The sequence below is a fragment of the Anser anser genome, assembly GCF_964211835.1.
Source record: "Anser anser genome assembly, chromosome: 1".
Classification (NCBI taxonomy): Eukaryota; Metazoa; Chordata; class Aves; order Anseriformes; family Anatidae; genus Anser; species Anser anser.
Genome location: NC_139720.1, coordinates 69,312,985 through 69,340,880, shown reverse-complemented (window position 1 = coordinate 69,340,880; position 27,896 = coordinate 69,312,985). Strand labels below are relative to the sequence as shown.

The 27,896-nt window shown below is 37.1% G+C and overlaps 1 long non-coding RNA gene across 2 annotated transcripts; it reads right to left on the bottom strand.

Annotated features, from left to right (window-relative positions):
- On the bottom strand, positions 1-26,533 carry LOC310887064. 2 transcript variants are annotated; one of them, XR_014575639.1, is made up of 4 exons: positions 26,394-26,533; positions 4,814-4,886; positions 3,761-4,028; positions 1-716 (listed from the first exon to the last, which is right to left on the bottom strand). It is a non-coding gene; the product is annotated as an uncharacterized lncRNA (long non-coding RNA). The 2 variants fall into 2 exon arrangements; XR_014575640.1 differs by lacking the exon at positions 3,761-4,028.
- Positions 26,534-27,896: the final 1,363 nt, after the last annotated feature.

The following is a 27,896-nucleotide window of genomic DNA, read 5'->3' as shown; positions in this document are numbered from 1 at the left end:
TAATTAGAAGGACTGCCGGACAATAGGTGTGTGATGTAAATTGCTGAGTCAGGTCCCTGAACATGGAAAACTATGAACGACTGGGAAATATAACAAGAAAAGAAAGAGCGCTACAAGGAAAATGCGTTTGTATTCCAAACCGACAGTCAGGAGATCAGAAAATGACCATGCAGAAGAAAAGCATCATTCAAGAAAAAAAGAAGTGAGCAGATTGTTGTGATGGAACTGGAAGAGACAGGTCTCTCAAGGGCTGCACGGAATATCTTCAAGAACAGGAAACATAAAAGGGAGCAGCAGTGACAGGACAGATATAAGAGTGAAAGTCATTGTAGACTGAAGGCAAAAGACTAGTTAAAAAAAATTAAGGTATTAAAGAGTAGAACTTGTGACTCAGCTATTGCAGAAACTCTTTGCGTAAGCTCACAGGTGCCAGAGTGAAGATGTAATTATTTTACATCAGGCTTTTTGGAATTCGAAGAAGAGAATTTGTCTCAGGGAAAGGGCAGAAGCTGAAGTACTCCAGTGTTGATCGCTGTTTGCTGAAATGACTCATTCAAACCATAGGCAGCCAAGCATAATTAGGAGCAACTGAGATTGCTCTCATCTGTGGCCAGGGAGTGTTCATTTTATTGCTACCTCTCCACCTTCTCTTGAGCTGTTCCACATGCGGCTCTTGTTTGGCATAGTTATGTTTGCCAGTGAGCATGAGATGATGTCTGAAAAAGAAAAATGGAACTATTTAGGGAAATTTGGATAAGGCAGTGAACACAGAAATGCCTTTTCTTCTGATCGGTCAGAGAGCAGCAAAATTTTTGTAGTAGAACAGGTGGAGCTGAGTTGCAAAAAGCTTTTGAGATTACTGCATGGTAAAACATTACCGCTTCAGATTACTTTGCTTGAAACTTTTAAGAAGATGCCTCTCAGAATCATTTCAATCATGTTATGCACACACATACATATATATGAATGACAGACACTTTTATGTGGAACAGTAAAAGGCGGAAAAATCAATCAAGAAAGATTGGGACTCTCTGTACAACATAAAACCCCCAGAGCTTTATGCTTACTGACTGATTGTGAGACACTGAGGAAAAGATGCAATGAAGTGCGCTGCTAAAATTCCTCGTAATCTGAAAGTTTCAGTAGCTAGAGTGTGGAAAAGATTGCTTGGGTCATGCTGCTATTAAAGCATCATTGATGATATATCCTTGCCTGTATCAACATTAGTTCTGTGAAGAGATTATGCTAGTATATCCATACAATCATAACTGTCATGAGTGTCTTAAAAGAGCAGGAACTGCGCTCTAAGAAATGTTCTGACAGGAGAGAATAAGCATATACACTAAATAAAGAGGGTTCGTTCCTGCATATCTGACATTCATGCAGCCAGAAAGAAAATGTTTAAAAAAAAGGCTGGAGAGGATGTCATTTCTCTGTAATAAAAAATTGTTCTAATCTGTTTCTGAAACACTTTACAGACATTCTCTAAGTTAAAGACTGTTATTTCAAATATATATTTGTGAAGAAAACAGAAAATTGGACTTCTCGGTGAAGGAAGAATGAACCTTCCACTGCCATTTTAGGAGATGTGAACAACAGAGGTGCAATAGACACTGAAGGAATTATTAATTAAATTCCTGTTGAAAGGAACTGTCTACAGATTTAGATACAAGCTCAGTGACAGCATCCCCAGCTGGAGGAGTACTTTGGAACAGTATGTGAGATGGCCAGGAATATGCAATCCAATTTCCAATAGTATGGGTAAACTCTGTCCTCGTTCTAAGTAAACATTAAGGAACAGTGGTTTCTAATGGGGGAATGACTTAGTTAAGTTTTCACATCACCACTGTAAAGACACATATTGTAGTCTTATGCAACTCTAAACCCACCGCTAGAACTGAATCTCAGACACCAAAAGAAGTGCTACAGATAGCAAATAGAAAGGATCAGCTGCCAGAACATGATTAGAATTCTGTCTAGTTTGCTTTGTTCAATTTTTGCTTTAGTATTTTAAATCACAGTTCTTAGTATTAAAACATCAGTTCAGGCAGCTATTAATATCCTCTGAGATTTAGAAGCAATTACATTTAAAAATGGAATTGCAGAAGATGTATAAACAGTAATGATGGTTTAAAGAAATTAAACAAAGACCTTAATTGCAAAACCAGTCATATGGCTAAGAATAGGAATAAACCTTTGTTAAATAATGTGTTAGTGACAAGAGGAAGAAATAATCTGACATTCTCTTACATGAATTAGGTGTTTCTGTCTAACTACTAAATACTTGCCTGATGATCAGTTGCTGTCACATTTAGAACTAACTGTAAATCGAGTCTGTCCAACAAGATGCATTATTTATATATCTAGGACAACAGCACAAAGGACTAACATAGACTATAGTCCTAACTCAGGCTCTGGCCATATCATATTTTCTCCTTTCAGTAATTTCACAGCAATAAATAAAGAATATGTAATAAATAAAGAGTAGTAATAAATAAAGAATTACAATAAATATTTGTAATTCTAAATGAAGCTGAGAGCAATTTTGGTATATTTTTTGGTTAGCTATTCTTCCACACCAATACATGGTAAGAAAGATTGTCTTATCTACTAGGGGAAATTGGCCAAGTTTTTCACTTTTATAGTTTAGACAAAAATAAAATCCTACTCACTTCAGTTCCACTCTTTGCTTATAAATCTCCGAATTATATATAATGTACTTTGAATCTGGATTGGGATTGGGTTTGCTACAAATCCCAGATTAAGACCAGGTAAGTTTACCCAGAGTTTTCAAGGAGGTTTGTGTGAAGGATAAAGTTTGCGTTACAGTTAAATTTGGCTGATTGATTGGGCTGCCATTACAGAATATTGATTTTACAGCACAATGACAGCTTGGCAGATAGCACAATATTTTTCCGTCAATATTTGCCTTAATTTTTTATGAGACTTCTCATCAACTGTATTTTCCCAATGATTATGTATATATTTGAGAATTCTGTAGGTCTTATTTATCATTATATTATTGTCTGAAGCAAAATACAAGTGCAAGATCTTCTGCAGCACGAGGCAAATGAGGTTCATGTACATATACTTTCCTGAACTTCATCCTTAAAGAGTGACTTCACTTGTTGACATTACATCAATTCTTTAGCTTGTAGTTCAGGAATCTAATGCAAAACTGGGAAGAAGGAGCAGAAGGAGCACCATTCTAAGTAGCCTTTGTGTACAGTAACAACCCAAATACCTCAAATATTAACAACTACTTCAAATAAATATTTGAAAATACTTCTATGAAATGACAGACTTTCAAGAAAAATGTTACAGAATTTTCAATGTGAAAAACAAGGAATTAGCAAAAACCAAATTGATTTATTTTCTCAGCTCTGACTGTAATGCAGTATCAAAAGAACAGTACGGGGTTTATTTAACTTTATGGTTGAGTCATACACCTTGGATCATCTGAAGTTTAAACCCAAATCAAAACCAAACAACAAACAAACAAACAAAAGCCATTTGTCTGAACTTATTGAACAAAGAACTGTAATTAAAAATATATATATTCTTTGTGTTTCTTTATAAAAGTTGTCACTCATTGGAAAGGAAATCCCTTCATAATTGCTATTAAGACTATTTACTTCTTTTTGTGATAGTACGTTCTAGGTCTTAAATTTCACATTTTATTATAGTATATTTTCAAAATTTTTGAAACTATTAAATAAATGCTTTCTTAACCATGAACATGAATCAGCACAGTGCTTACTTTTGAATAGATTAACAGAAATAAAAGCATCAAAGCTGTATGCTTGATTGGCTGGATTCTCCTCTCATTACTGGTGCATATCTGCTGAATTTTCCAATTTTGAACCTGATCTTGAATAACTGGATTCAATGGAAGATTTGCTGTTGTCTTCTGTGAGACATATTGAGGTCTTCAATGAAAAGAAAACCCCAGATCATTCTCTCTCTGACCTGAGCTAGCCAGGAATGAAAGCTGAAATTACAGCTTCACTGGACTCATGTTTCCAGTCCTGCAAAAATAGAAAAAGGTGACCAGGAAAATGAGAGCAGCTAAAATCAACAATATCCATATTTAAAGCATGCAGGGAAAAAAAAAATAAAAAAAAAAGGAATCTTCAAAATCAGTGTGTCATCTTTGTAATAATGATACAAATGAACAAACCTCTTTCTATGTGTTTTGCAATTCACTTCTGAGCAGGTAGAATTGGATCCACCTCTGCCCCTGCTCACCAAGGATAACTGTATATATGATATAAATGTATATATGATATATGTATATATGAACTGTATATATGATAACTGACAATGTCAGCATTATGACAATAGTTTTGGGTAGCTCGGAGCATTCACTTTTACTGTCAAGCCTGTTTGTTGAATTTATGCTATGTAGTATCAGCACAGATGCTTTGTCCCAGCAGTGTTTGAAGAGAAATGTTAACAAGGCTTGCGCATGGGCATGAACAGCAGGATTGGATCTCTAGGAAACACAGGGAAACTATCTGAGAACTAAGCATAAAATTAAAGTTAATGACTGAGAAATACAATTGCTTGTTTCTTACTGAATACATAGCTCTGGGGTATTTCACAATGCAGTTTCATTGAATGAAGGCCTACTAGAAGATAAGGATAACACATACTGATTTTTGATACCAGCGTAGGTATATACTTCCCTATTAATGTGTGTATTTGTGTGTTTCCTTATTTTACCTGCAAAGGCGTATTCACAAATCTGCTTCTTAGTGAAATGAGCTATATGTTACAGTATGTCCTGGGAAAGGCAAAGTATGAACTGTACCTGAAAGTTGATGTGTCCTGTCTTACTTCATAAATGAAGTTCTGAGCTTGGATGGAGCTTCCAGCTGGGAGGTCTATATAACAAATAATACATCTTAAGGATTATCCTCTAGTCCAGTTACAACACAACTAATTCCTAGCTGATCTACAGATTATAATTCTGCTGAAACCAAGTTAAAGATCAACAGCGTTGTAAGGCAATAACCTAGCATATCTATATTTTTAACAGATATGTTCTTACTTATGAACTACAAATAATTCATGGCTTATGCACAGAGAATTTCAAAGTTCAAGCATATACTTAAGAGAGTTGGACACCTGGCAGATATGGTGGAAGATTCTGACTTTTTTTTTTTTGTTAAGTGACTGAGAAGTTATTTTTGATTGAAAGATGGCTCAATAGTTGTAGAATAGTAAATGGGCTATTGCATTCCTTTTTTTTTTACAGATTATACAGATTATTTAATAGAGAAGACTAAATCAACTAATTGTACTGCACTTTCCTCTATACGATATATCACAGAGAAAACCTACAGTGAAAGAAAACCTACGGTGAAAGAATATAAAGGCTGCAAAATTAACTAGAGAAAAAAAATGAATTAAGATTACCTGTATTTGAATTTATCCTTCCCATGCGTATGTTAATTATTCTACAGTCTAATTGCAAGATCATATATTAATTTTTTCTCTAGACTCCGGACTCAGTCATGAGACTCTCAGCATGGATGATGCTTACTGCCTAAGGATTTTTCAACATTTGGTTCAACGTGCAGCCCCAGGCCTCAAGTAGATGCAAACTACATTCTGAAGATGAAATTTTTCATTTCCACATGGACTTTTCTACTCACATTGCAGTATCTGAATTCCTAGCCAATATTAATTAATCTAATTACTAATTCTTTTGTGAGCATAAATTGCCCAATGGCTTACTTTTTACAAAAGGAAAGTGAGGCACAGCCACATCTGTTTGTAGCAAGTACTAAATGGTTAAAGTCTGGTGATGTCATGAGTCGCTAGTTAGATGAGTTGGTGATAGAAATCATCAACACAATTTGTGAGTAAAATTATGCTCTATACTCTCTTAACATTTTTCATCATCTTTTTTTATAATTACTTCCAGCATTGTAGAATATATTAGTAGTAATAACACTTTAGGGCAGCATTTCAAGAGCAATTATATACTGCCTTCTTCTAAAGTACTGGAGTGATAGGATCAGTGCCTAAAGCTGCAATAGCTTCTTTATTTGTGAGCTGTGATCTCACAAACAAAACAGGGTCGTGTCAGGCAAACACTTCACAGTAACTTCAGGAGACTTTTGCAAAGAAATTTTAGATGCCATGGGATTGTAGGAGCAAGCTCCTTCTTTAGAGAGTACTGCATAAATTTATATTTTTAATATGTTGTGTATCTCCACCTTGCTGTGAATTTTCCAAGAGAAGAAATGATCATATCTTGATTTTTGTACTGGGCTCGTGGTGACATTTCCACGGAAATCAGAAAGACCCCAAGTTATTATGCCATCAACCATGCCAAGTGTTATGACAACCAAAATAAATGAAAAATGTATTCTGGTATCTGGCACATCTTGCCAAATAGAAAGCCATTTTCCTGTATATTTAAAAGTGTGCTAATGTGGATGTGAAGAAGCAACACTGCTGAATTCTGGAATTGACAGAGAAAAACTTGGTGTTCATAGGCTGTTGTTTTCTTATGTAGGCAGAATATTTTTAAAATATTTCAGAATAGAATGAAAAAGGCATGCTTGAATAGGCACTTCCAGGAAAGAGCACGCATATAAAAGCTGGTGCAAGGAGGTAGGAATTAGTTCTATTCTGAGTGTGGCACTTGCTTTTTGGGTGTCACTTACTGCTACTTTTGCATTTTCATTGCTGAGATGAGAATAATATTATTGCACAAAGGTCGCCACAAAACATAAAGAAAGCACTTTGAAATGGCAGAGGGAAAGGTATTATATAAATATCACAAAAACTGAAAACTATAAGATTCTATTGATGGTTGCATACTTATCCCTGGATAAGAATTATGAGTTTCTTTTCCCTGTTTATATTTCTTATAATATCTGTGAGATATACATTTTACTCATGGAGGATCTTGGATTATTTTTTGTAAGACATTTTATTTCTTTGTTTTAAAGAAATGTTTAATGTATTTAACTGCATGCAAATTTCTTTGCATTTTTTTCCATTCAGGTGACTAAAACCTTCAGTAATTGAAGCCCTGGTGTAAAATTTACAGTGTTATTTGTAAAAGTAGCTTACTGGAAAGTAAGACAAAAATGCTAGCATTCTCTGCCTTGCATCTAGGGCAAACAAAATTTAGTTTTCCTGGCTGTTAAACTTAAATCTGCCTCCTGAGATCTTCCTGTAAATCTCACACACCTTATTAATAACACTGGCCTGAATTAGTAGGATAAAGACAGTTGTAAAGTTTATCTCTTTCTCCACAGTTGTTAAGTTGTCAAATCAGGGCACTTAGGTTAAGATTAATTCTGCTAAAACACATACTCCAGCTAATTCCCAGAAACTACTCTGCAATAGGACATATCAGACCCAATACCATAAATCGGTATGCAGCAAAATATGATTTTAAGGTAAGACATATGTGCTGATGATGTGGCTGGCTTTATTTGTGCCAGGCTAAAAGCACATGAAATTCATACCCCAACACCTCTACCCAATATCTAGATGTTGCAGCTGTTTCATTTAAAGTGTATGAGAACTCACAGCCTGTGAGAGTCGTGATTTGCTCCCTACACCTGAAAAATTTACAATTCCTACAATGGCCTCATGATACAGATGGCCTTCCGATGATGCATTCAAAGAAAAGTAATTGACAATTAAAAAATCAAAATTAAAGATGCCCGAACTTCCTGCCTCCTTCTTTCCCCTCTTTCAATAAAGACTAGCTTTTACCTCTGGGTTTCTCACTAAAATTACTGATCAGACAAACTCTTTGACATCAAAGCTAATTTAGGGAGTTTCGAGTCTCCTGCACCTCTGTCCCCTTTTAGGAAAGGTAGATGTAACCCAGAACACTTTAGCGGATGGTTTTGAACCACCCTTGTCAAGAAGCATACAAAAACCTTACTGAGATGAGATGTAATCCAGTCAATAAAGGTTAGAGCATGGGATTAGGGAAGCTGGTTTCTGGCAACTCCTGTGTGCATAATTTACATTAAGAGCATTATGAGCTCAGCTGGACATGCTCTACTCACATTTAAATCTTTGGATCAGTCTGAATGTGAATTAAAGCTTGGAGCTTAGAACATTAAAACAATCCACTATACAACATGTATCAAACTATAAGGAGCTGTGTACAGTTTTCATTTTATTTCAGTAGTATGTTAACTCAAGAATTCCTTGGTGTGTATTTTTTTTTCTGATTATTTCATTATCATGTGATAGACTACTAGCAAGATCTAAGTGCTGAATATCTAGTCCCACAGGGGGATCTGACTCTGCAGATGTCAATGACCTGGCAGAGTATTTATGCTAATGGTTTCTGCTAATGGATCAGGGCTCATGCTTTCCGTACGTATCAAAGGATCTCCTTATCTTATGGCTCAGTGAACACAGTCCATCACTTTCTTGACCTGTACGGATCTGATCCCAAGTGTGCAGCTCTTATTTGGAAACTGAATGCTTCTAATTGATGTGGCAACTGAACACCACAACTAACATTTCAAAAACAGCTTTTTCAAAAAAACAGCAATAATGAAAAAACTCTTAACTCCCTCCAGCTTCTGTATCAATCAGAAAACAAGATGCACACCTCTAGAAAAAAACAGGTGACAATTTAAATGACTGGCAGTTCAGCATTTTTTATCATATACTATTTTATATGCTACAGTTAATGACTGCTGGGTTTGAATCTATTGTATCTACAAAACAAAACAAAACCAGAAGGGCATCAAAAACGTCTGTTTCAAATTATACTATTTTAGGAAGTCCTGTATTCTCCCTTAGGATTATAAGATATATATAAATGGATTTGGGTTTCTAGTCTTCAAATGATTATATTTCACATTACTTCTTGTACCTGGACTGATTTATCACAGGTACACTTACCTGCAGCTTTTCAAAGAAGGTTTTGGACGATTAAATCCTATTTTTCCAATATTCCAAGGAAGCATAAGTCTCCATCAGAGTTTCAGAGAAGATCTTTTACTTAATTTTCATGTCATGTTATGAAGATATCACAGATGAAAAACTGATATGTATCAGAAAATCTAGGTGACCTTTCCCTGTCACCTCAATACTAAAACTGAAGTACATGACTAAATATGTCTGTTTAATCAACTGAACAGAAAAGATATGAACAAGTGGAAAATAGGAAAGATCAAAATGGATTTCAAGAAAGCAGGGATATGCACCCAGAAGGCATTGTTGCAAACACGACTGAGTGCAGAACTAATGTGGGCCGTTAGCAGATTTGCTAAATGTGTGTGCAAATCCTATTTTTGGATTAAATGACTCATGTTAAGAACATACAAGCCAACTAACTCTCTGAATACAACAGAAATAACTTAAATGAAGTCCTTCAAGGAATGGGGCTTTCTTTTTCTTTCCTTTTTTCTTTCTTTCATTCTTTCTTTTTCTTTCTTATGCAAATGACCTGTTAGTAGAACTGGCAGAAGACATAGGCAGATGCTTTGGGAGGCTGTTGACTAGAGGTGGTAGACATCTCCTTTGTCTATGCCCATTTGTAGCTAGGTCAGGCTCACTTGGTCAGTTATCACTACAGTAATTCATAATTTAAATTGCTATTGTCTTCCTCCACCAGAAATGAAAGAATGAGGCCACATTGCCCAAATAATATTAGTCAGGACAAGGCAACTCTCTCCAACTAAGTAAGTTCAGTCATCTCTTTCAAGAACTACCTTCCTTCGCATAAGGAACTGCTCCTTGTGACTACATTCTTCTCATTCTATGTTGAACTGGGAACTACATAAGAGGTGAAAGAAGTTGCAGCTGGAGATTGTCATCCTCAAGATTCCACTGCATATGTCCCCCCAGATTATACAACTAGCTACAAGTCAGAAGTTAAGGTGCTTACAATATAGAGCTATAATTACTTTCTGATAAAAATTTCCCCATTTGTCTCTTGGGCATAAAAATAATTCATCACACATCCAATGCTTTGATCTTCCACATTTGCAAACTTATCTCCTCTGCTATTACCCTAGTATAGAGGAAGAAATCAGGATGAAAGACAAGCAAGTATGCATCATGATGATCAGCATGTGTTTCTGTAACTAAACTGAAGGAATATAAGGTAGAAAACATTAGCTTCACTTCTCAGAAAGATGAATCTAGTGAAACTTGGCTCTATTTTCTTAAGCACGTAACTGGCCCAGTCTTAAATCCTTTATTTCAGCTACAGCTGACTGACATGACTGATTTCGCTTTGTACTAACAGTGCAGCATAAACCAACAGGAACACTACTAGACACAAAATTAAGTTTAAGTCCTCCTGGCATAAGAAATTGCAGTTGCGTTACTGCAGCAAATGTTAGACTTAGTTGCATTCAGAAATATCACAAGTCCTCAGCCTTCCAATTTCCTAAACCTACTCCTAATTCCAAGTTTATTCATATCACTAAATAATTCTCACTCCACAACTAACAAAGCCCTTGCTCTTTGTACTTATCAGTCATCGTGAATGAAAGCTTTGCAAGGCTGTTCATCATGTTAGCAGAATGGTTGGTATGTGCAGAAGCAAGCGACTAGAGATAACTTTTAACAGCCAGGGTTGTAAAAGACCTACAGTTAGTGTTGGAATTGCAGTTCAAGACAATTGAGCCTCAGGATCAATGAAGATACATCGAGTTATTGCGAGGTGTTACCAAGGGAAAATGTTTTACATAGAGGTCTCTGGCCTAGAATTTAGTTAGGATAGTTGTGATAGGAGCTGTGGTAACTGCAGGACTGTAGACAATCATTCCCATTTTCTATGCCCTCAGTTGCCCAAACCTAGTGTAAATCTAGTACTAACCCTACACCGTAAACCCCACCAACTTCAACTAATAAAACCTTCTTCTCTTGAACACACCTGTTGTTCTGACAATTAGTAAACCCTGCAAAATCATATTCTGCATAAGGATAATGGGCTGATGATTGCAGGGACAAAAATTTACATTTAGTATTGAGGCACAGAGGGGTTGTGTTCAGTGGTGTTAAGGCAATTCCTCAGGACAGAATAATTAATCGTTTTAGGGTTACAGAGAAGCAGTTACTGAAATGCTGCAGAGTTCAAAGAAGGCAAGACGTGCATGAAAACTAGTGTAGACAAAGGTAAATGTCTTTCCTTTTTTATATAGTGGAATAGATAGCTATAGGGCTCTAACCATCTCAATGTGGTGGAGACCTCCTGGATTGTTTGGGGAGGGCCTGATGTGGAGTTATGGCTAGGGTGAGGATTTCTAGCAGTAGCTTCTGAGAAGGTATGTCAGGGAATGCTAAATATAGCAGCACTAAACACCTCTCAGTTATAGGGCCTGTAAATATCCATGGGCTGTTAAGTGTGACAAGGGTTAAAATTGGTATTGGGTTGTAGAGCTGTACCATCTAAAAAGTATGCTTAGTGGTAAACACTGGGTAACAAATAAGGTTAAGGAGAAAGCCATTGCTGGCAGATATTGCCTTATACTTTGCTATTGGAGAGGATTATGTTCACTGGTATGGTACTACAAATAAAGATAACAATGAGGTCTGGGCTAAAGAAACTGGTATCTACAAAACTTGCTCCACAGCAGCTGAGAGCCAGGCTCCTACTTCCACAAGCTCACTTAATTGTGTGTGTTTTATGGTAGCTCATCATTCTGTTTCCTTACCTAACTCTTTTCATTATAACTCAGTTCTTCTGAAAAAAAGAAATAAGGCATTCAATTTTGCCAGCCACAAGTTCCTTGTCCTGTGGGCATCACAGCATGAGTCAATAAACGTAATTCTACAGATTATAAATCGTAACCCCCTTATTATCATATTGCAGCTATGCCTGCCTATTGCCGTAACAAAAATAAGCTCTTCTCCTATACTAAGTAGGTCTCATCTCAGTTCCTAGTGTCTCTGCAGAAAATAGTGGGGATCTGACAACTCAGAATTTAGCTATGTAATGTTTACCCAGAAGAGTTTACTTGGAATTTTACAACCTCTGTTTTTGCCTGTATACCACTGCTTGTCCTGCTTTTTAACATCACTTCTTTCAAGCTGCGTAGGGGGCTGTACTTTCAACACCACATACAGAACCCACGGCACTTCTGGAAGCCACAGTAGTACAGTATTTTTTTTCTGTGAATTAACATTGAACCATTAGATATTATCCTTAGTCAGTCCTTTGTCAGGGTATGTTGGGAAGATTCCAACAAAAATAAATATTACTTTTGCCAATGTTACCACCTCCACATCCCTAATATATATATATATATATATATTTATGATGAAGTGGAAGCTGTTTGTTTGTTCCTTCAAAAGGATTCACAGACTATTTTAATACAAGTAAGGTGATGCATTGTTGGCAAACTTTTAGCAAATTACAGTCTGCCTATCTAATATCCTATCAATTTGCTGCAGCTGTTCATTTTCCAGTACAGTGTTTTAGAGTCTTTTCTTCTACCAGAGATCACAAGGATGTTATATTTTACAGAGAATGAAACAATTCTGAATTAATATTGTGATTTGTGATAATACGCACCATGTGTATTGAGGAGTTATACAAATTAACTGTACTGTTCCTATTAGCTGTTGACTCTGGATTTGGGGAAAAGTTTAAAGCTCCATCAGCTTGGCCAGAAAGATAATTTATTATCTACCTATTGCTTTGACTTTGAATATTGGCTGTATAATCAATCACACCTCTCACTTATTAGAGCCTGTGACAGAATGTGAGAATACCTCAGCAAGCAAGGGAAATACATAGAGACCCTCATTATATTATCAGTCTAAAAGTTATTAGAAAACAGAAACATGAATTGCTGGAAAGTACCTTTCATTGGATTAAACAGGCAGGAAAAAAGTGAATAGGACTAGGCAGAGTTTAACACATTTCCTTTAGAGAAGTTAAAATTTTCAGGTAGTTTTCTCTACCCAAACCATGGCTGGTAATTTTGTGGTTTGCATAGTACTATAACCAGCAGAATGCATGAGCAGAACTTGGCAGTGGTTCTTAAAAACCTACTCTGTTAAAAGAGGAATCACCTGCACATTTACTAACTGCTAACTGGAATCTGAAATGCCCTGAGTAACACCAAGACACATTACTGTTCAGTAGACATCCTTTTAAAGCACTTTTCCTTTTCCAAATACCCTCAAAATCAACTATGCAAAATCCAAACAGGTGAGAAATCAAAGCACTTAGAGATATTTGAACACCCATAAGAAAACAGCTGCAAGAGAGTACTGTGTATTTATTATTACTGATATGGCCTGCAATCAGAACATCAGCCAAGAACTCATTCTGTCACAACATTTACTGTCAAAAAGATAATGCTCACCTATAGCTAAAAGCTAGGGAGATAACACTGGCATATATAGATGTGTAGACTTATGTAAGAATTGAGTGTAGTAGCTTGAATATATATATATATTTTTACTTTGCACAAAGCAAAGGATTGTTCTATTGATCAGCTGTTTAAATGGAGTTCAAAATCTGTACAAGAAGTACCAACTAGTTGTTGCAAAACAAAATATATATATATATATATATATAAATATATATTTTGTTTACAATCATGGCCCTGCTAGTCCTTGACTCAGCTACATAATACATTTGCATAGGTTTATCCTATTCTAATACATTCTTTGCATTTAGTTTCCTAGTTTCAGATTTTTTTTGGGTGGGGAGGCGGGGGTGGGAGGTGGGGAAAGAATCTTTCCCTGAAATGTCCCTTTTTAGTTCTTTGCATTCTTTTTAGGGAACACCCGATCACTTCCCACTGGAACATGGTAAGCACACATGCAGTTGTCAGGCTCCTAGCTTCCTCACCTTTAGAGCACTTCTGGTACAAATATAGACTAGTCTCATTTAAAGGAATGAGATTTTATTATTTTCAGCCACAGAAACCGAGGATTTAAGGGCATGCTGAATGATGTTATTCCAGCATGATTCAATACAGCACCACACCATACATTTTCACACCCACAACTTGAGAATTTTAGAAAGGAAAAGGGAAAAGTTGGTATTTTTGAAGTAGTTCCCCTGGGATTTGAAGAACATAGCATGTTATTCTCCAGCATGTCTTCTTCCCACCTCTGCAGTCAAAAACTGTAGCTGAAAATTCCAGGTGACTGCAGTGATTGGCAGATGGAAGGGAAATTATTTGTTATTGACAGCTAGCAAACAACTGGAGACCAGACTGGAGGAGACTGGAGTCAAATCTGCAGGTTGAGAGAAAAAATGTGTTGTAGCACATGTCGAGTTTCTGAGTAGCTGTAAAAAGGTCTGAAGGTGATTACAGCATTACCTGTTTGCTGCTCTAGTCACTGCCTTCTCAATTTTTAAACCGTGGTTTGCAGTTAGAATATCTACAGGAATATATTCTGCCTTTTGTTATAATGATGAATAGTTGTTATAAGAGAAGCATCGGGGGGAAGGCGGGAACTGCCCTTTGATAGCCCTGCAAGGGTCCTGCTCTCTTCTACTCCTGAAGAATTTATGAGTTTAACCTCAGCAAGACAAGGCACAAATTCTTCATTGTATACGACTGAAGGAAGGACATTCAGAAAGACAAAGTACTGCCACAGCAGTACTGAAGTCCTCGTGCTAGGCTGCCGGCAGGACTGCATTTGTCAGCAATGGCAGCAGTGGAACTAAACAAAAACGTTAAAAAGGAGGAATAAGAAAACTTTAAAAAGCTAACATCTGGGTACAGTTACTGGAGAAATTCACTGCTGTGACTGACATCTGGACTGACTAGCTGCCAAAAGCTACCTATTAAGCAGCAAGACAGTGATTCTGTTGCATGATGGGATGTCAGAAGATGGCAAATAATCACCCATCACCATTTGCCAGCTAAAGGATGTTCATGGCATTGGCTCTGGGTGCAGCAGGCAGCACCTTGTGTACCTGGCTGTGAGGGCTCGCCGAAGGTCACGGCCCTGCTCTCTGCCATGTGCCAGAATGCCTCCTGCTGCTGCCAGGGCCCAAGGTGGCCCCAACACACTGCAGCAGGGAGCCCGATGCCCCAGGGTACCCCTCATCTCAGTTCTGTGCTTCTCCCTCACGTTATTTTCCCTCCTGTGGCAGCAGCAGCACTGCAACCCCAGCCCTAGATCCTGACCTTGTGATGAAGCAAAATTCAAGTTGAGAAGTCTTGAGCTGGCTCTGGGAAGATTGCAAAGGGCTTAGAGATGCCCAAAACAGCTGTCATAGAGTGCTATAGGAGAAAAAAAAAAAAGATGCACTGCATCATTTTGCAAATGCCAATATAGTGGTCTGCTTCAGTTTGCTGGCACCTGTTCTGTTTGTGCGCGCTTATTTTATGATGTTCATGTAGCTTACTAGGCATGAAAAACTGTAGGTTGGTTTCAAAACATCCCCTTGAAAATATAGTTGAATAGACTTTTTTTTTTTTTTTTTTACTATCTCTCTGTACTGTTTAAGATTTTAAGAAACTGTAGTACAAACTCTTCGAAGTTGGTGTGATTTTTCCATGTGCACTGGAAGCAGGATGACAGACAGACATTTTCTCAGAAAAGAAATAAGCACATATTTACCATGCTGTATTGCAAGCTAGATTAATACTGCAGATTTCCAAATAAAAATGTTTATTTTACTGTAGTTAACAAATAAAGCAAGAAGCCTCCGCTGTCATATGAAATTATTACATCAACAAAACAAAATTCTCTATCTGAATTTTGTTTTTAATGGTGAATGGAAAAGCGGAGTTGATATATGATGTTCATCTCATTGGCCTGGAGAGACCAAGTCAGTCCAAAACCTGATGGGTGCACAACTGAATAAAAATTGTTTTGAGGGAATTTATATAACTATGGAAAAGGTAATGCACATTATGGCACAGGGCATATTTATTACCCCAAATTCCCATATGTTCACTGATTTTGAAAGTTAAAAGCCTAGCAATGCCTTTTTGAACATAGTACTAAATGATCCATAAGGAAATTGCACTTATATCGGAATGTATCATCTTCCACACACATAGCTGAAAGTCAAAGCTGTAGGGCAAACAGAAGGGATGCTTCCCGCTGGTGTGTGAGACAGGCATTTATTACATTGCTATCGAGTCCCATTAATTCTGGGAAGCTGTTTGCCATCTTCAACATCTGCACTGCAAACATATTACCAAGAAATGAAGTGATGGAGAAAGAGGAGAAACTGCTACATATACCCAAATCAAGAGCAAGCAACAGGGAGGTATGGCGCATTTTGTATTTTGAATGAGCCTCTGTTCAGAATTTGTAGGGCTTTAAAACACCCCAAAGTTCTTCAAAGAGCTATAATAGTCCTGCAGGTACCCCGACTCCCCCCCCCCCCCCCCCCCCCCCCCACTTCTGGGGTAATCCCCTCACAACAGAAACTGTTAAAACAATGTTCTCTTCTGGCAAAATTCTTTTGACTTATGTGAATCAGTTCCCTTACATCCATAGCTCTTCTTGGGACTGATCTTCAGTTCTTCTCTTTGTCATGTATTTTTCTGTGGGCCTGAACTTCCTTCTGCCCTCTGTGGCCCTCAGGCTCCCCATCCCAAGCCCCCAAGCCTGAATAATGGTTTTCTGTAGCGCTGTGCTTTCCAGCCACGCCTCCCATGGCATGACAGTTCCTGTCAGCCACTTCCTTAATTTTTCTACCCTCGGCTTTTAGAGCTTTGAAAAAGCCCAGGTCTGAACAGGGCTTGAGACTTCCTTGTACATGATTTGCCCAACTGTTTAATCCCTTACTTCTCCAAGGCTATTTTTTTTTTTTTTTTTTTTTTTTTAGGCAAGAGAATCACCTGGGCTTTAAGATGAGAAATGGCTGCAATTTTCTCAACTTCTCTTGTCCCACAGCCTTCTTTTCTATGATTTACTGCTTGAGGTCTCCTTCAAACAATCCTCCTCCTCCATCTCCAGAATAATTCATGTAATTTCTTCCAACTGGACTCTTCATCTGCCCCTACCCCCACTTTTTCCTCACTATAGATTCTTAGTACCCATTACAAGGGTCTTTGCAAACTTTCCTTGAAGCCAATAGGTATTTTTGCCACCTCTAATAGAAGTTTGATATTAAAATAAGTTTTGTGTATTCTTCAGAGGCATATATCATTATTAGGCCACATTTTGCCTTTTTGCCTTGCCTTGCTTTGCCGTTCCCTCCCCTGCCCTCCCTTTTCCTTTTGAAAGTAGGGCAAGGAATTTTGTCACTAACTTATTTAGACACCTAAAAATGTGGCCTGAATTAGAAAATATCAATTTTCCAGGTAGTTTTTTTGCACATAAAGTAAAAAAAAACACATGAAGCAAGAGCACAAGAAGAACAGGCACACATTTTGAATCTGATTGACTGTGTATAAACACAACAGGAAAAAAAAAGCGAGGAAGGCAGAGGAGCACAGATGTCAAAATTTTGTCTCCATCATCCTAATGGCAATGGAGTTTTATCTGGTGTAGGTAGCAGTACACCATTTTGAGGATAACAAAGAAGTACTATAGTCATAGTGAATTAAACTGAATGTGCAGTTATACATCCAGTAGGGATTTAAAAAAGAACAAGCTAATATGCCTTACAGATATTTCAGAAGGTAAAATTGTTAAAGGGGAAAAGTTCAATTCAGTCTCTGAGCTGATGTGACAGGGGTGGTGAAGTACGCTCACCATGAATAAAAATAGAAAACTTTTAAGTACATAAATGAATCAAGAGACTCTTAAAACACAAGCCCTACAGCATTTGCTTCCAGTAGTTTTGACACATTTGTCCATCAGAAAGTGAATCAAAGAGATTAGCTTGAAATTACTTGCCTTGGAGAGAAGGACAAAAAAAAAAAGATTTTCTTTGCAACAACTTCAATTTCTTGCTAGCAGAGCACCGAGTAAACTGTTTTATGTATAAGTTGCCAGGCTTAACAATATTGTTGCCATGTTGAAGTTTTTCCAATTGTCTGACACATTTGATTGCATGCAAATAATAATGCCCTTATAAATTGAAAGAATAACAACAAACTAGCATCTTGTATGCCAGGAATAAAAATCTTCAGTGCTTAAGAAAAACATGATCAAGAGCTGCTAAGGAACCTTCTTCCTTTAATGAAATCTTTCCACAATATTATTATTAAAGACAGCAAACAGATAGGGTGAAAAAGATGTTATCAGTTTTAGTAACCTGTAGTTACACTTCTTATGAAATGATCCTCATATCTCATACTGGTAGGTAGAGTAAAAGTAACAGAGATTTTCTTCCCATGCCTCCCAAATAGCAGATGTTTAGAATGCAGCAAAAAGCAACAACTCCTACAATACATTACCAAAAGAAAACCCAAAACATCAAACACCCCAAAACAAAACACACTTCTCTAAATCATCTTGTCAAAAGTTATTTCTCTAAAAATAAGAATAAGCTTTAGACAGAAATCCCTTATAACAATATTAATATTCTTACAACATTTGGTGTTTCCTGCATTACTAATCCGGCTGGCTCAATTCAGCCGGGCTTTTACTGCACTTCACATACTCATTTGGACTTTCGTAGGACATGAAGCATGGGACCTCTCATCTGTAGTACATAGATAATATAAAGAAATTGAAGGCAAAGAACAAGAGACAGAGATGGACAGTCACTACTCCCTAGCCCTGCAAAGCTGTAATAATGAGATAGTATTGGCTTTGTTAACTGTAAAATCTATCCTAAAAAAAGAAAGTAATATATCATGCTTTTATGCATAAAAATATACATGTATATACATGCACACACATAAGATGCTATTCTTTGATATTTTATTCATTTATTACACTGCAATAAGTTGTCAAAAATATCTTGCTTCATATCAGGCAAAACATCCCACAGTCTAATAAAAACAAAGGCAAAGACATTTGGTCACAGAACTGAAGTGTTTGTCATCTGTGCTTGCCAACAACAAATCCCACACCAGCTAAAGGCAGACAAACAGCCTTCTCTTCATTGTGCGCTGGCAGCTGCCAAAAATCAAAATTGGACAGATCATAAGTAGAAAAAACTGTAGGGAATTCAAGACAAATTTGAGGCGTATGGTCATCATACTACATATAGTTATCTATCATTCCCTGTTTGGCAGGAAAATATTATTTTTCTTTCTTTTATGTTCTAGTTTTCCCCTACCAATGGCTGTTATTGAAGTTTTGAGGTCAAATGTGACCATTGCTCGTTGCAGGATGAAGATTTTTGCAATGATTAGGCCCTAATCCAGCTCCAATTAAAGTCAATGAAAAGACTCTAATAGCTACATTGAACCAGGCACATTGCCAGCACTTCCAGACTTTGCAAAGGCTCTAAACAAAGGTGCTTATTGTACAGTGAATCCCACGTTCACTAATCCAGCTATCTCCATCCCGTAAAGCGGTATCCAGATTTTTGCAGACTGTTGTAACCTTTCTGACAGGCACCAACTGGCAAAAACAATGGCCAGGTTCATTGGAAAGCTACTGAAAGCAGTATGAAACAAAACATAAAACTACATTTCAGCTCTTTATGGATATAAATTATATTATCTGTGTTCTTGATAAGAAGTGCTCATGTGTCTCCATTTGTAAGCAGGGGGTTAAACTGATTCAAAGAACATTATTAAGGAGCAGAGATGTAAGAGAAACTCGGCAAGACTTACAATTTAAAAAAAAAAAAAAGACACTGAGGGAATCCTTACTCCCTTCCTTAAAATACCCTAGAAAACTGGATCAGTGCTTACAACTCTTTTTGCTAAGGATTCTTCACTGAAAACTACAGCTATAAGTAAGTACCTGCTTCCCATGATCCCTTTACCCTGAAACACAGCCCAGTGCATTTAAGTCAAATTTCTCTGGGTTTGGCCCCCTTGTAATCACCTTACTTAACCTGAAACTTGTATAATGGAGTGCTCTTACCATTGCAAGCCCCTGCACATTTTCAGGGAGGGGTTACTTGCCTTCCTTAGGATGCTATTTTTTCCTCTCATTTCCACCAAATTACTTAATGACTGTGCTTGATACAGTCCTCCTGTCAAAGCAGATTAGTGTTAAGTAGTTTCTACCTGCAGATGTTAGCCAGGGTTTGGGGAAAGATTTTAAGAAAATTATCTAGTACTTGGATGTAGTAGTGTAAGGATGTGAGAGCTGGCAAGACAAAGTACGTCACCAACAAGAACATTTTTAAAACTATTAGCCTGAAGTCCCATAATCACTTAGACAAGGTATATGTGACAACTACAACACAAAGCATGGGTAATGGTCTCTGTCCTGGCAGACATTAGATTCACCCCATGGTAGAGTGGCTGTGCTGTGATTGTTGGGCCACATGTTCTGCTGGGGTAAAATGGTTAAATTTCAGAGAAGTCAGCGAAGTTGTATCAGTTTAAATGATTGGAGAATCTGAAAATCAAAGAAATTTTAAGTTTTAAAATATCGAAATGCCATTTTTCTTCCAATGTATGCTAGATCAGGAAAATACTATACATATTACAAAGAAATATTAACAACCTGCTCAGGAAAGCTTTCCCCTTTTAACTACAGTAACTCAAGAGGCTCAAGAACAAGGATATTACAGCTTTATAAATAGACAAACAATAGAAAAAATGACAAAGTAACTGTTTCTGTACAGAGTTGACATGATGTAAAGGTATCCCTGTGCAGTCTCTGCCTATAGTGCAAAACAAATAACATCATCCACATCCTTCTCCTAGGTGTTAAAGGTCCCAAATAACTAGGCCCCAAAAGGCTCTGTGGTCACTAATGGTTATTTGAGGTTAAATGCAGGTTTTTTTACAAAACAAATTGTTCCCAGTAGCTCCATATTTATTAACAGACTGAAAAAGCTAAATAAAAACTTAGTCTGAGTTTTTTTTTTTCAGCAAAACATTTTATTTCTTTGTAAATCTCTAGAATAAATTATTGCAGCACTTCAATGTAGAAAACAGAACTTTTTGCATGCTATGCTAACTGTGCTACAGACAAGGTTTTAAAAGAGTAGGTGTTATATTAAGTCCACATCACAGTGTTTGTTGTGAGTTTGCCAGGTCCAATTAAGCAAAACCCATCAAGGCTGGCAAGGATCAGCTTGTTTCATTTGCTCCTTGAAAGGCCTGATCTATATTTTCTGTGAGAAAATTAATGGTTGGCCTGACACAGAATACTGATCACCACTTCAGGTAAACAGTAAAAGATAAAGTAAACTGAAGAGATCGGGACTGCCGGTGCATTGCCTGTCCCATGTACAAAGTATTACAGCTAAAATTCCATTTTTGAGTTTTGGACAGGCAAAATAGGAATAATTCACAAACAGCAAAAAGGCCTAGGTATAGCCATGTGCACAACAAAAAATTGGCACAATATTGCTCTTTTTTTTCTTAGCTCAACTCTGAGATACTGTTTGCCATCCGAATGGAAAACTTTAGCAAAATCACTATAATATCAGCTATGTGGCACATACCCAGTCTAGCAGATACTTCATTAGCTTTCTTTGTGCTTTTGTTGATAGCTGTAGAACAAGATTGTAAGAGCACGCTGAAAGTTGCAGTGCTAGCCCAGCAGAGAACAGAGCCTGCACCAGTCCCAGCAGAAGTTACATTTCGTGCTGTCATTGCAGTGTAGCCCACAGAAAACACCCCACACTGGGATGTAGAGCAAAGCACAGATACTCAGCTACAAAAATTTGGTGACACACTTAGTGGTGTGAAAGCTATAATACTTGTGCTCCATTATTCAAGCCACAGATTCTCCCTCAAAATAGTCAGACACTCTTTTTACCTGTCTTGCTTCTGGATTTTATTGGCTACCACTAACATGGCTCAGTCCTGTGAATAGGAAATGGTGGGTCATTGGGTCTGACAGCCCGGAGCGTCTGTTTTCTTCTGCATTGCTCATGCATTGGGACATCTAGGAACGCTTCACTCACCATTCTGCCTTTAGGAAGAGCTTACTGACCAGCTGCAAACAGACAGAAGTTTGCCATCTCTTCCAAAAGCTAGTTTTTGTGTTCTTGAGCTGCTTGCTAGCTGGCTTGATTTCAGCATTAGTGCTGTTCCAAAATAGAGACCACAGACAATATGACATAGCTAGCATCCCTGTAAATGAACCTGACAGTGCTGAGAATTTACCAAGCTTTTTTATCTAAAAATCTAATTAAGTATTTCAGGAGAAAAAAAAGTTTGACTGCAGCTATTTAGAATATGACAATTTTGTTTATCTCTAAAAGCAATCTCTGGAAGAAAGCAGTCTAATGGAGGAAAAAATTGTAGGTGCCTTGTCCTTTGAACTCCATTGAAGAAGTTATTTTTTAACTACCATTCTACATCTCACATTGAGACTGTATTAAAATTCCTTGTTGAGCTATCTGAAACAACACAGTAGGGAACAGGACATGACAAATGAAATAAATCCCATGAATTTGATAATTTGTTCTACTCATGACAAAGAAACAGTACAAGATCATTTTTAATCCCAGGGTGTGGTCTCCCTTCTGCTCAATTTATGTCAGTAAATAAGAGACCACCTTTCCATTCCCCACTAGCCCTTACCAGCTGGGGACTCAATTTTGGAATTTCTATTGAATAGGCATATTGAAAGTAATGGATGGCCAACGACCCAAGGAATGCCCAGGTTTATTCTTCACTCCAGTGTAAATTTGACAGGGAACAACTACTGTCTGATTGTTTCTCAGTAGTCTTGCTCCAGTGGAGTCACTGAAATCCTCACAATGCATCTTAATTCAGACTCTGATGTGACCAAATTTAAGATGCTTAGAATTAGAGACTGCTTAACTAGACTGCTATGTATGACCCACATCCTTTGGATGCTATCTATAAAGACAAAGTGGACTTGCCAGGGGCAAGATGGGACTTTCTGTCTCAGGAACAATTGTTTATTAATTTCCCATGAGTTTTCTACTCAGCTATACTCATTACCAACTCAAGTGTTGCTATAGGTTCTGTCTTTCCTCTTTGTCTTTAACTTAATACCTTTTCTGATCTATGTACAGATTTTTTTTTTTTGACTTTACTTTGACATCTGAGATTACTAGCAAAAATCAAGCATTTGCTAACAGACACCTCCATTTCCTGTTCGCTGAGCCAATTTAACCAGCCATATAGTTTGTTTATAGTGGCAAATTGTAGTAATTGCATGATATTCACTGGAAAATACTGAGATAAATGAAAACATTTCATTTTAGCAATGTAGGCAATAATAATGGAGGTCATTTAGATTTGCTGTATCTCTGCCAAGTAAGCATTTTTTTTCTTCTTCAAATGAACCATGTAAGAGACAATAAAGCATCATTTCTTAAGCAGTATGTTAGGTATGAGATGGGAATCCTCTTGCTCCCCCCAGTCAGGCAGTTAGTAGGGCACTCTTGGGTGCTGTTCTGAAAATATGTATCTAAGTTATTACGCATGTTCATTGTGGCTATAAATGTTAATTTGTTGTTAAAAAAAAAAAAAAAGTGCTTTGTTAGAACATGAAATCTGTGTGAAGAACACACAGCAGCCATTGCTTCCCCAGCAGCTTAAGACAGAGCAAGTTATTTGTAGTGTTAATCTGTCCACAAGTATGTTGCAGTGTTCTGTGAACAAAGGAAACAAATGGTAGCATGAACAACAAATTCACTATTGTGCAGTCCCTGTATAATAAAATCCTCTATTCTAATTTTCCAGGGCAGCTGGAGGATATCCTATCACTGTTACATTGTGTCTGGTTACACCAGTTAAAGGAACAAAGTCCCACCATCACATAATTCCAGTTCTTCCTCTTTCTGCTGAGCCCGATGAGTTCTGCATACTTTTTACGTTTTGCCCCAAACAGACCCAATATTGGATGACTCTGCTTGCTTATTTGGAATGTCATGGTTAATCTTTCCATCGTATTCATCTAGCCAAACATGAAAATAGTTTAATCCAGTTACAAATGTCATGAATAGAAAATGGGATTTTCACAACCTGCCAGCTACAGGTGCTCAATTACTTCCCCTGTGTCATGCTTTTCTCACAATCACACGCCTGTTAAAACCAAAGGGACTCATTTGTGCAAATGTGACTCAGCATTACAAATGGCCTCTTTCAATGTTAGCACACTAAAAAAAAGCTGTGTAATGCTGCCTTACAGCAGTGCTCCTGCACCTCAAGTTCAGCGTTTAAGTACTGTGCTGGGACCCACCTCAGAAGAAGTTGTTGCAGATCCCATGTGCTGGGGAGAAAGGAAGGCATGTTTTGTGTGTTACTGATGACTTAGATTTGTACGTAGCTTTATATAAGCAGGGTATGTAGGCAGAGAATATACTGTATATGTAGCCCTGTGCATTTTCTTCCCTGGAGAATTTGCTGAGGAAGCCAAGCAATGCTGATCACCTCTTTTAGCATCTCAAAATAAATAACATCTTTAATTAACTGTTGTGAGGTTAAGAGTGTTTTAGGGTGCTTCCCCAAAGCCTTAAATTAGTAACATAGCTAGAGCAGGTGACTTTACAATTCCAAAGTCTTTAATAAAAATACTCTATAATTACATTATCTTTTGTAAGGCCATTTTTGTGGGACTCAGAAGGGAGGCATTTTTATTGTCAAAAAGCATATTTCATGGCTAAAAGACTTAAATGTATATAACATTATAGCTTTTCATATGAAGTCTTCTAAAATATTGTTGTGATGATATTTTCTTACTGGAAAATCCATAAATATCAAATGTTATTTGTGTTTAGAACTTTTGGCTGCATTAATAAAATTGCTGAAAGTAAATCTGTGGTTAAGTGATAATTTATTATTATTATTATTTTATTATTATTATTCTTTTCATACTCATTTTACATTTGAAAGCTTTTAAAATACAGTACAGCTACCTGTTCTACATTTGTTTGCAAGACTGGATCCAATGCACAAGACCCTGTAAAGCTGGAGCTTGAAGTAGTCCACAGTCACTTATTTGCTCTCTTCTTAACCTCTGACCTTATCTTTTTCAGTTCTTCCCTTTCTGATTAGCTTTCTACTTGCTAGACTATTTTTACTTTACTTATTTTGCACCTTCTTTTGCCTTCTTCTCCCAGAATATATAAGAAATTTATCTACTTTTTCTTTTTTTAAATGAGTACCACCTCAATTAATAAAGTTCCAGATTCTTCAACTCTGTCCCACACTACAAAGAAACTTATTCAGTTTTCCAGAATAAGACACTTTAATTCCTATACACTATTTGTAGAGGGCATCTGGGGACAACAAAATTGGAAAAAAAAAAATAAAATCAAAGCAAAACTAGTGTTTTATTGCAAATGCAATTTTTTATCTTCTGTTACAGTGAATCATGCCCTGAACTGGGTTTGGGGTTTATATGTTGTCCCAAAATATCAGATTTTTATTTTTTTTGGCATCTCTGTCTCTAACCACAGCACCGTATGTTCCAAGCAATTTAGAAACTAAACACATTGGTGATCTACACACTCCAGATGTCAGCATTTACAGTAGGAAATAAGGTAGTGACACAAATTTTAATGATCTTAGTTCATGAAGGCCATAGAAGGATGCTAAAATTAAACCTGTTTTATAATTATTACTACAGTGAACTTAAAAAGTAAGCATGAGAGAGAGGAGATACTCTTGATAATGACTGTAGCCTCAGCTAAATAAAATCCAAGTCTGAAATACAAGTAGTTCACTAGCCAAAGATATAATTATTACCGAGTTAATGAGAGGGTATGATTGCACAGAAACATGCTCTTCTTCCCCTTGTTTCTTCAGTTACAACTGGCTACTAGAAATCTTTCACCCTTTCAGTGATTGACACTTCTACAACATTTAATCTGCTTAATAACTGTTCCTCTTCTTCCTGACCCTTCTAATGAATTCAGTCCTGAAACTGAAACAAGGACCTATGCTTTGCAGAGCACCACCTGCAACCCAAGGGGCTTACAGTCTACGCAGCTGAGAAAAAGGCAAAAGAAAGAGACTATTTCGTCCTCATTCAACAGACTGCGAGCTGTGGCCCAAAGCATCTGACTCATTTCCCCAAGTTTCTGGTGAAGAAGTTATTAAATCAGATCTCATACATCTCACTTCAAGAACTCTTAATCATAATGTTTCCTTGTTGAAGATTCCTACTAAATAAGGACAAAAATAAATTTGTAAGAAAATTGCTTGTCTTTAACTCAATACCCTTTCTGATCTATGTAAAGATTATTTTTCATTTTTTTGACTTCACTTTGACCCCTGACATTGCTAGCGAAACATAGTCAAAGAAATCTAACAGACAACAGCTATATTCTAGTGGGAAACAGCAGCATTTGCTGAGGGCAAATCTGCTGTGGTTCCTGCTCTTCTGGTTCCTCACCTGAGGATGAGACAGCACCTGAGAGAGGAAGGCTCCCAAGGAGAAATCCAGGGAACAGGGATGAGGGCAGCCCCTCGAGAGCATGACTCACAGAAACTCACCTGAATCATGGCTTTGCTGCTGGGCTTTCTTGCAGGCTATATAAAACCATTGCAGTCGCTGCTGTTCTTTCCCTAGCATCAGGAAAATACTTACAAGAAATCTCAGTGTTGAGCCAAGACAATGTCTGTTACTAGGCAGAGTGACGGTTTGGCAGCAGTCAAAAGCTAAGAAGGTAGTAGCAGCAGCACAGGGAACTCTAAGAGCTAAGAAAAAAACCACACACACGCACAACTACATTTGCTTTGATTTGCTAATGATGGCTCTCAGCCAGACTACCGGTGTTTGAAGGCCTGGTAGTCACTGAAAAGTGACAGTAGTTATAAAGCAAATCACAGTGATGCAGCTATTTAGAGTGACAATAATTACATAACTGGAAATTATTTTCTTTTAACCATTTAAACTGAAACAACTTAAATAGGCCTCAGATTTGATGCTATCATCAGCAACACAGCTCAGAGCAATAGCAGAAAAAATACAAAAACACAAAACAAAACAACAATGCATGAGCTGGGAAACCCTGAGAAGACAGAGATCAAACTGAAAACTCTCATACTTACACTTGCTAAACTGTCCCCTAGTATCTACTCAGAAAAACAGCACTTTTAAAATGCCCTGCAGATCCAGCATGCATGCAATCATGCATCAAGTTTTACACAGCGTGAATGGGTTGTGTAGCTTTATAATTTGTGATTGTGTTGATTTTTTTTTCTATTTTTCTCTATATATATACTTCAAGATTTTTTTTAACCTTAATCTTCATTTAAAGAGTTTTTTGTTTGTTTGTTTGTTTGTTTACTAAACAAAATGCTGATTGCTCCTCTCTGCATGCTGCTCCCTGCCCTGAGACACCACAAACCCAAATCTGTGGTCTCATATGGAAGGTGTGGTGTGGAAAAAAAGGAAAACTGTAGGTTGTTGGGACAAGAATTATCTGTATCACTTGGAACAAACTGAATATTAACAGATTTTAAATAGTTACTCATGCTTAGGGATTACAGAAAGGTACTGATTTTTAATCCAATATTAAAACACATTTGTTTTTACCAACTATGTAAACACTAAATTTGTGAAGTAAAGCACAACAAAAAGAAATCAGCAAGTAATTTAGAGAAAAAAAATAGTATGTTCCAGATCCTCCATTTATTTGGCTGTCCATAGACGCTACTTTAAAGTACAACTTTGTCTGCTCTATGTATGTTAATTCACTGACATAAAAATATCAGAAGACTACTTTTATATATTTTCAAAAAATTCACTACATTCTGTGCCAGTTTTTGAAATCAGTCAGACTTATATAAATACCTGAGAGCAGACAATGTTCATTGTTTATCAAATTCAAGGACTGACAGGATGCAGTATTAGGCAGAGAAGTCCCATAGACATGTAACTTGCCCATCACACAAATATACCTCTTATGGGACAGCATATGATTTAAAATCAAGATTTAAATCATTCTCCATAAGTGTCTTTCAGAAGAGATTGAATTGATAGGTATTACCATA